The sequence below is a fragment of the Berghia stephanieae genome, chromosome 14 (assembly GCF_034508935.2).
Source record: "Berghia stephanieae isolate SIO BIC M18660-M18661 chromosome 14, UCSD_Bste_1.3, whole genome shotgun sequence".
NCBI classification, from domain to species: domain Eukaryota; kingdom Metazoa; phylum Mollusca; class Gastropoda; order Nudibranchia; family Aeolidiidae; genus Berghia; species Berghia stephanieae.
In genome coordinates, this window is record NC_088373.1 from 341,985 (window position 1) to 351,984 (window position 10,000).

At 39.7% G+C, this 10,000-nt stretch overlaps 1 long non-coding RNA gene across 1 annotated transcript in view; it reads left to right on the top strand.

Moving 5' to 3' along the window:
* Positions 1-1,673: 1,673 nt before the first annotated feature.
* Positions 1,674-10,000, top strand: part of LOC144959384 (uncharacterized) — a 10,401-nt gene continuing 2,074 nt past the window's right edge. Inside the window, exons 1-2 of the long non-coding RNA XR_013642617.1 lie at positions 1,674-1,884; positions 6,037-6,101. This is a non-coding gene — a long non-coding RNA (uncharacterized LOC144959384). The remainder of the gene's footprint in view (positions 1,885-6,036; positions 6,102-10,000) is intronic.

Here is a 10,000-nt window from a genome sequence, read left to right on the forward strand (position 1 = left end):
AGAGAGAGAGAGAGAGAGACTATCCACAAACCGATAACCCAAAAGCCCCCAAACTTTAAGAATGGACAGAGAGAACATAGTATGATTCACAACAAAATCTATTGTCTTCACTGCTTTCATCAATATAATTTATAGTATATATGAAAAATAAAAAATAAAAGATAAGAAAGAGTAATTGTTGCACTGTGGTGCTGGTAAGGATTTATGGTTTGTTGCTTGTGATAATAACTATGATGTGTGGCTGCTAAGATAGGAATAGTAGTCATGATGATGATGATGATGATGATGATGATGATGATGATGAAGATGATGATGATGATGATGATGATGATGATGATGATGATGATGATGATGACGACGACACTAAAATAGTCGACACGTTGTCATATGGAAGACTTACAGTCTGTGATCACTGAATTTGTTAACTCGACTAGAGCAGAACCTGTTCTACTGGCTAATGGCCGCACAGTGTGGCCGGTCTTCAAAGGCAAAAATAATAATGTAATCCAATCCTACTATAAATTGAACCAAAGGTAACATTTCTTTCACTAGAACATTCAATTGGCCCAAGGTGGGTATTTTAATTGATATTTTGCGCCGAATTTAAATGTCGCTTTGTCTTAGCTTGTCATTCTCATGCTGCCTCAATCAGGTGTCAGCCATTTTGTGACGGAAATGCAAATATTATAGCCTCAGTGCTGAAAGAGTTAAGGTTTCATATTTAAACAGTGGCTGGGCCGATAAATTTGCTTACATTATAATGTAACACCATGGTGGGCCTGGCTAACACTGAGGAAAAACACGATTATTATTTTGCCCTTTTCAAATGCAGATAAATCAAAACAACCAACGTCAACACATTTTCAAGCTTAATCTTGCTTAGAGATTTTCGGACGATATTGGTTCTTATATTAGTTTATCAATATAGAGGAATCTTGATATTGGAGTTGACTTTTAGCGTGTTGAGACATAAGTCGTGGCCATGCTTTCGGGGAATGAGTGCATTCCCTCATCAGGGGCAAATTGAGCCACATGTTCATGTCATACTTTTCATGTTAGCTGTTAGATTTCCTTTCATTTTTAGTAGGACTCGGTCGGTCACTCGTATAAGTTTCAGTCCAGTAGGGCATTGCAGGTAAAGCAGCCTATCAAAGTACACAATTCCTGCCAGTTTTTCTGTCAAGGCAACCCTTTCCAACACTCACAAAACTAACATTGGTTGAAAATGTAAAAGACAATCCACCTTGCCTCGGATTCACCGACGACACTGGGACATATTGGGGGTCCCAGCAGCTCAGTTGGTGGAGCAGTCGCTTAACACGCAAAGAGACCGAGATCGATTCCGGATGCTGTGGAGATATTTTTCTGATCTCCCTGTCTACCCAGCTTTGACTGGAGAGCTGAGTCTGTTAGATTTGGTGGAAAGTATTTTGCGATAGACGAGAGTCCTCTCAAAAGGATAGCAAGCATATGCTATTGTCCGTTTCACGATATGAAACTGTGATTTAACGTGTTTGGGTGTTGGTTGTATTGATTAATTTGTACTGCGAAAAAAAATATTTGTTTTTCCTCAGTGTACGCCAGGCACTCCCAAGTTTCATATAATGCAAACAATTTTATCGGTCCAGCCCACTGTTTAAATAATATGACATATCGTGACGACTATTTGGTGCGTCATTGAATTGATGTAAATTTACACACTTAATGGATTAAAATTATTCTTCATCACACGTTCGAAGCGTGAGCATCAACTATAATCCACTCATCATTTGATATTATTGAAATCCTACAGATTACAGCTTTTATTCTTGCCGTGTTTGTGTCATCATTAATTTTACATTCTTTTGTGAAACAACTTCAACATGAATACCAAGTTTGTCTTAAGTAAGTGTTGACCATTTTGTTTTTATCAATGGATAAACTTATTCACGTATAATCATTTCAATTCGTTTCTGTGTAACGTAAAATTTCCGTGTTCAATCTCTACAATGCTCTTTGTATATATTGGTAATATTCCAAAACCCAGTAATGTGATAAGTATCAGGGCTTCTAGAATTGTATATACCTGCTAGATCACTCCGATCTCAAAATAAACGACTGATTCGTGTTCCCATATGTAAACTATCATTAGATGAAAAATATTTCTTTGTCGGACCCAAAAAGGATAGAACAAATTAGATAATGAGATAAAAACGCCCCGAGCTCAGTAATTTTTGGAAACTTTTGAAAACATTCCAATCCAGGCAGGCTTTTGAGTAGTGATAATATTTGCGTTTGTGTTACCTTTTGGTTTTTGTATGTGTAGCAGTTTGTGGGTTCTTTGCGCTGTATGAATTAAATAATATATTGCATGATATTACACAAGTAATATGTTCAACATTTCAAAATGAATACATTATGTATATTTCAACTTCCGTTTATGCGGCTATGTGGTCTAGTGGTATGACATTCGCCTTTGGATCGAAAGGTCCAGGGTTCGAGTCCCGCTCTATGCCGCGCATTGTTGTGTCCTTGGAAAAGGCTCGATTTGTCTCACCGGAGTCAGGAGTAAAATGTGTACCTGGTCGTTTACAGCCATGTCTATGTCCAGGAAAATGCAATATCGCCTAACAGGCGTCATGTTCATTCTGACATAATAAGTGTTGCAGTTGGCTGGGGAAAACTTATAAAGAGCGTTTAATCTCTAATAGCCCTTTAATATAAATTGTTAAAATTCAGAAAGACTCATAATCTAGTAAGTAAAATTGTCGTTACAGCATGAACCAAAGAACGCGTGTAAATCTAAATGTTTGAACATAACAAACGTTTTCCTGGTTGAATCTCCTTACTTATCTTTACTTTAACCGAGAATTGATATGACAATTTGGTAATTAAATGAAAGGATTATGTTAGGCGAGTTCTGTCCATTTGATTTTCCTGAATTCACAAAATACGCAGCAATCCATGGATTTTGCACGTTCTGTACATCGGTAGATCGCGCACTGGTTTTCGTAGATCCACAAAATTCTCAACAATCCATCGATTTTTGCACGTTCTGTACATCGGTAGATCTTGCACTGGTTTTCGTAGATCCACAAAATTCTCAACAATCCATCGATTTTTGCACGTTTTGTACATCGGTAGATCGGGCAGCACTTTTTGTGGCTCTAACGATTGTTACGCATTCTGCAGATCGGTATAACTTCTACTACTTCTTGGGTACACTTACACATCTGAGACTTGTCGATTGTGATGTCAATAATTAATTACTATTACTTATAATTCAATGCCCATCTAGGCGGACGAACACACACACACAGACAAACACACAGACAAACACACACACACGCGTTCATGCATTCAAATTCTTACCGATGTGTTTTATGTCAGAATGCAGAGAAGATAATTCAATTTTTAAAAATAGAACAACGTAAATCGATTGGATTATTCAGGTTAAGTCCCCTGAAAAATGTAACTGAACCTCCGTCGATGTAGCGGAAGAATGCACCGTTTTCTTTAGGCTATCGTGTTGTGTTTCTATATATGATCATCGCAAAACAAATGAGTAAATACATTTGTTACTAAAAATGCTAAAACAAGCGTTGATGACTGTCGACAAAAATTTATAATCACAACCTAAAAGTCCAGTAGCGTTCAACAGTTTATATATATATATATATATATATATATATATATATATATATATATATATAATATATATATATATATATATATATATATATATAAAGAGATGATTAATTATCAGATCAAGGCAAGCAACTTTATAGTGCAGTGATTAAACTGTTAGTCTCTAGTCTTGAGGGTACTAGGTTCAATTCCCAATGACGATAATTGAAACAAAAACATTTTATAATATTTCCTTTCATTGAAAAAAAAAACTGAATTTATTTATTTATATATTTATAATAATAATAATAAAAATAATAATAATAATAATAATAAATAATAATAATAATAATAATAATAATAATAATAATAATAATAATAATAATAATAATAATAATAATAATAATAATAATAATAATAATAATAATAATAATGAAACAATAATGATAATAAGGACCCTCTCGCACTAAGACAGAACTGTCCCAGGACGAATTTGTCCTGTTCCACTAAAGAAATCTTCTATTCAAAACAGGTATCACCCTAGGACAAGACTGTCCCAGAACACACCTCGCGTATCGCTTGCGCAAATGCATAATCAATATGGATGAAATAGAAGTTGCATACTTCTGTCGTTTACTACTTATGGAAAGAGAAAAAATATTGGGTGCATCCTTTAATCACCCAAAAATTGCTCAAGGGTCAATTCCATAGACCATGGTGATCTCCGATCTTATCTTGAAATGTTTTTCTTGGAATCACCTCATTTTACCCAGGCGCAAATGAGTACTAGTTCGCTGATGAAAGTAATCTTTGCCAGACTAGCGTCCTCACAAGAGGATAATAGAGGGCCAGCATCCTCGACGGTAGGGTCTTTACTTCGTCGAAAGGTCCCAGGCTCGATCACCCGCTGCCGCGCTGTGTGCCTTGTGCAAATCACCTCACCCGAGATCAATTTGCGGCGCTGTACTGCGGTCAACGCCTGGGTTATAGCTCGCCTAGCTCAATTTGCGGCGCTGCACTGCGGCTGACGCCTATGTTTCTTCCAGTCTTCCCTTGGAATAGACCCTATAGAAAAAAATTCCCCTATGGGATGAAAAAAGGGAATTTTAAAAAAACTTTTAATCCGTTATCTGTCTGCTCAACGCTACAGAACCATGGATAAGTTCCGGATCTATACGCTTAGGAGGCAGGATGGTCGAGTGGTTAGCGCGTTGTACTCTGGACTCAGAGGTTCTGTGTTCGATTCCGACCGAAGCCAATTTGTACTTTCCTAGTGCAAGAAAATCACTCCATTCAGGTGTAAAAGGATACCTGTCAAGCTAGGATAGTACCAAGTTATATTTGGACGCATAAGCTCACCGAACGATCGACTGACCGAACTCGTGATTATTTTTTTCTCGCTTCCTCTCGTCTAATCTCGTCACTCCGGAATAAATAGAGGAGGCGGAACTTATATGATATAACGCAATGAAAGTTCTGTCCGATGCCGGGTGGGGGGATATCACCTCTCCAAAACTTACCTTGTTATATGAGATCTTGAGATTCTTATCCAATCATCGATTGCTCGTTTGACAGCTCGCTTGTGAACAGTTAGGAGATCATCTCTTGATTTATAGGCAGGCCGCTTTGCGTAAAGGCGGTGAGTGTTGTATAGATCAAAGAGTACCGATGACCGATGGGTAAATAGTGGTTGTGTAACCCAAAAGCCCTGCCGACTCGACTGCAAGGTCTTGTATGTAATAGTTGCGTCACCATCTCAACGCTCGGGAATTAATTAGTGAGGCAGGACTCTCAGCATATATATTATATATATATATATATATATATATATATATATATATATTAATATATATATATTATATATGTTTTTTTTTTTTAAGGGTTTTACGGCGCTTGCAACACATTTAGGTTATATCAGCGCCAGTAAAAAGGAAGAAAATGGGATAGTAAAAAGTTATAGAATTACAAATAAAGCACCCAAGAAAAAGTAAGACATGGGGGAGCTGGGAACAAATAGGGATCAGATGTAGATTCCAAGAGCACACTATCAAAGTACTTAGTTTGAGACCACCTATAAGTCTCATCCGGACACAAGCACAAAATCCAACAAAAAGGAACACACTCAAATGCTTACATCTCCCAAAACAATAACTATGCATTTGACTGTTTCCCTCCCAGCTAGGACTCCGGCCAGGACAAAACCAAGTAATCTCATTCCAAGACAAAAACAGAAAGCATGTTGGAAAACAGATATAAGGGGATAGAAGACACAGTATGTACCCCCCTGCCCACTATGGGAAGTCAGGAACCCCACCCAATATATATATATATATATATATATATATATATATATATATATATATATATATATATATATATATATTTATATATAGCTATATATGTAGATATGTATTTCTGTTTTTCTTACAGTCATCGCATTCGTCCTGTGTACGATATCAAATGTTGACGGATATCTCTTCGAGGCTTTCAAAAAGGTCAATAAAGTTATTTGTTGTTTTTTCTTCTTATTCCACCTTTTTGTTCTCTCCTCCTCCTCCTCCTCCTCCTCCTCCTCCTCCTCCTCCTCCTCCTCCTCCTCCTCCTCCTCCTCCTCCTCCTCCTCCTCCTCCCTTCTTCTTCTTCTTCTTCTTCTTCTTCTTCTTCTTCTTCTTCTTCTTCTTCTTCTTCTTCTTCTCTTCTTCTTCTTCTTCTTCTTCTTCTTCTTCTTTCTTCTTCTTCTTCTTCTTCTTCTTCTTCTTCTTTCTTCTTCTTCTTCTTCTTCTTCTTCTTCTTCTTCTTCTTCTTTTCTTCTTCCTCTTCTTCTTTTTTTTCTCTTCTTCTTCTTCTTCTTCTTCTTCTTCTTCTTCTTCTTCTTCTTCTTCTTCTTCTTCTTCTTCTTCTTCTTCTTCTTCTTCTTCTTCTTCTTCTTCTTCTTCTCTCTCTTCTTCTTCTTCTTCTTCTTCTCTCTCCTCTCTTCTCTCTTCTACTATCTTACTTTCTACTACTACTACTACTACTACTACTACTACTACTACTACTACTACTACTACTACTACTACTACTTACTACTTACTTCTCTCTCTCTCTCCTCCTCCTCCTCCTCTTCCTTCTTCTTCCTCCTCCTCCTCCTCCTCTTCTTCTTCTACTTCTTCCTCTTCTTCTTCTTCTTCTTCTTCTTCACTTTCTTCTACTTCTCCTCCTCTTCCTTTTTCTTTCTTTCTTCTTCTTCTTCTTCTTCTTCTTCTTCTTCTTCTTCTTCTTCTCTTCTTCTCTCTACTACTACTACTACTACTACTACTACTACTACTACTACTACTACTACTACTACTACTACTACTACTACTACTACTACTACTACTACTACTACTACTACTATACTACTACTACTACTACTACTACATACTACTCTACTACTACTACTACTACTACTATACTACTACTTACTACTACTACTTGAAGTAGGCCGCCACGAGGAAGTTCAGTTTACGGGTGTGCCAGCCACTAATAGGTGAATTGCAGTGGCCCGGTTTTGGAAGTATTCATCTTCAGGTACCCCTTGTCAAGGTAGGATGTGAGTCTGGTAACGTTCTCAATGAGTACGCTCTCGAGACGGGTCCACTCGTCCGCGAATCCCAGCCTCGGGGATGACGTGGTCGATAATGTAGACAGTAAACAACATTGGCGCCAGAACCTATCCCGGAGAGACCCAATTCTTCAGTTTCCTGAATTCGCTCGTGGTGCTTCCCAGGGCGGCGTGAAATTGTCTTTCCCCCACGATTGAAGAGAAAAACTTCAAGGTCTTTTCGCACTTTATGATTTTGAGCATTAACCCTTCGCACCAGACGGTATCGTACTCCGCAGATAGGTCTATAAATATGGCATCAGTTTGCTCTTTCCTTTCGTACCCTGCCTCAATATGCTCTGCTTATCTAGAACCGGACCCCATCGGTTCAGTAGTACAAGCTCCAATTTTTTTTTCTACAGGCAGCTCAAAAGTGATATGGGTCTTAACTGTCGGCTTCGCCGATTTCCCTGGTTTCAGGATGGCAACTATTTCAACGTAATTCCACGCTTGTGGAAGCTTTCATTTGGAAGGACGTCAGACATTGCCTCTGCCAGCCAGACCCGTGCCCGGGGGCCCAGATGCGTCACCAAATCGCCACCTAATCCTGCTGCTTTACGTTTCTTAACATCGCTAATGGCTGCACCCACTTCTTGGGAATGAACAGGGATTTCCACTCCGACTCTTTATCTGCAGATAGCGAGTCCAAAATCGTCCTTACGAACACCGCGCTCGAACGACTGATTCTAGAGCCGTTTGCTGAGGTTCTTTATGTTCTTGGAAATGGTGTCTGCCTCACACTAAGGCCTTCGCGATATTTCCGGTCAGGATCCAATTTCTTTATCAGTTGCCATGCGTGGCGGCGAGAGTGTAAAATTGGGACTTCTCCACGGTCTCCTGACGCTGTTGTCTGCCAGAGACTGAAGTAGTCTTTCGGCTGCGTCCTAGGACTGGGTCTGATAGTACTCCGTGTACAGCTGTTCTAAGTCCTCCGTCCAGCAGGGGGTGTAGAATTTCCGTTTTCCTCATGGAATGGAGAGATGAGCGCTGTTAACCAGCTGCCTGTTAAATCTGATAATGTTCTCAGACTTGGGAGGAGTATAAGGGCAGACCTGCTCGATATAGAAAGTAAATTCCTCCAAGTTAGCTGTCCTGAAATTCCTTCTGCATAGTGGGAGAGACTGCAACTTCTGGATTGCCAACCCAGCTGTGATAAGTACCGGCGTGTGCTGGCTATGCCAGAAGTTGTCAAAGACTTTCCTCTTAACCTGCAACGGCTCCTCGTTCGCTCCCTTCGTCACGAGCGTGAGATCAGGATGGAATCTTACTAATGGCGGGTGGCCCTGAAGCTCGCCTTGGCTGAAGGGCCATACACTAAGTGTAGGTCGTAACAATCCATCCATGACTGACGTTGTCTACCTGTATCATTGCAGTCTCGGTAGCCCCACTCGTGGAGACTATTAAAGTCTTACAGTCAGATGGAAGGATGGTTAACCACGGGTACCGGTGGTGTAGTCCAAGTCGCTCTACGTGCAAATACAACCCACCTACCTCTATGGAAATTCTATTCACGACCACCCCGTTGCTGTCCGTAACGCTCTCTATGACCCTGACCTTCGAAGGCTCTGTAGCATTCACGCTAACACCTCCTTTTAGCTTGGACCACCATATAGCCTGGGATCTGGAGTCAAGAAGATTCCGCGCTTGAGTAAAGATGGGTCTCCTGTAGTAGGAGAATGGCAACGCAATGGACGGCCAATAGTGTTGATAAAAGCTCATTTTTTGGCCATGCTCTGGCTCTCGATATTGAGGGACAATATGTGCAGCTGATCGCTCACCCCGATATGGCATTTTCTAGCTAAAGATGTGTTGGAACGTTCGCTTTTTTCTCGACCTTTGCCGGCGACCCTGGCGACACGATCGCGGTAGTACTTGGCTAGGCGTCAGACCGCTTCACCATTGAGATTCGTTTCTGGACTTTATCATGACGCTCTAGTAGTGTGGAGCTCGGGATGACCGAAGCAATTTGGGCACCGGGTTGGATCTTCTTTCGTCATTGATCAGGGCGGGCCGTTCAATGCGCCCGCTTATAGGCCCGACATCCGGAATGTTCTAGTGACGTCATCTTGAATTACTCCTTTGCCCCCGATATGCATCAAGCACCCCCCCCCCCAAACCACCCACCACCACCAACGACAAGGTAGGTGATCCATTGAGGGTGTGGTTGAAAACGAATGTCCCACAACAAGACCACTTATATACTTGATATCTCGAGATCTTAGAAACAGAAAGACGAAATCAAAACTACATCGTCCATCAATGAACTGGCTCTAATTTATCATCTTTTAAAATATTTATGTTATTTGACATAATTTAATTGGGTCTCGAGTCTCATTACACAAACTTAAAATGTTTGTTGTTGTCAAACCAAGTTTAATTTGAAATCATATAAACTTACAGATTCTTGGTTTTTTTACAACTATGTCTAAGTTTTGATCATTTACACTTAGAGTTTACCCGGCTATTAGAACTGGTCTGATTTCTGAACTTTTAAACTTAAAGGTACACAGGTCTTGAAACCCGGTCTAAATTCGGATTATTTAGACTTTAATCTATTTTTGTTTCACATTTCCTTCACCCCGAGATAAAACCCGATGGTGACGTAGAGTCATATATGTGACAAATTGTTAAAGAAAAAAACCCTGAACATTGAGGGGTAAATATAATATCTACCCCCCCCCCCCCCACCAACTATCTATAATTATCTTATGTCAAGCTTTTAATTTCAATCATTGATAATGTTGAAAATATTCATGTAATTCTAGAGAACAT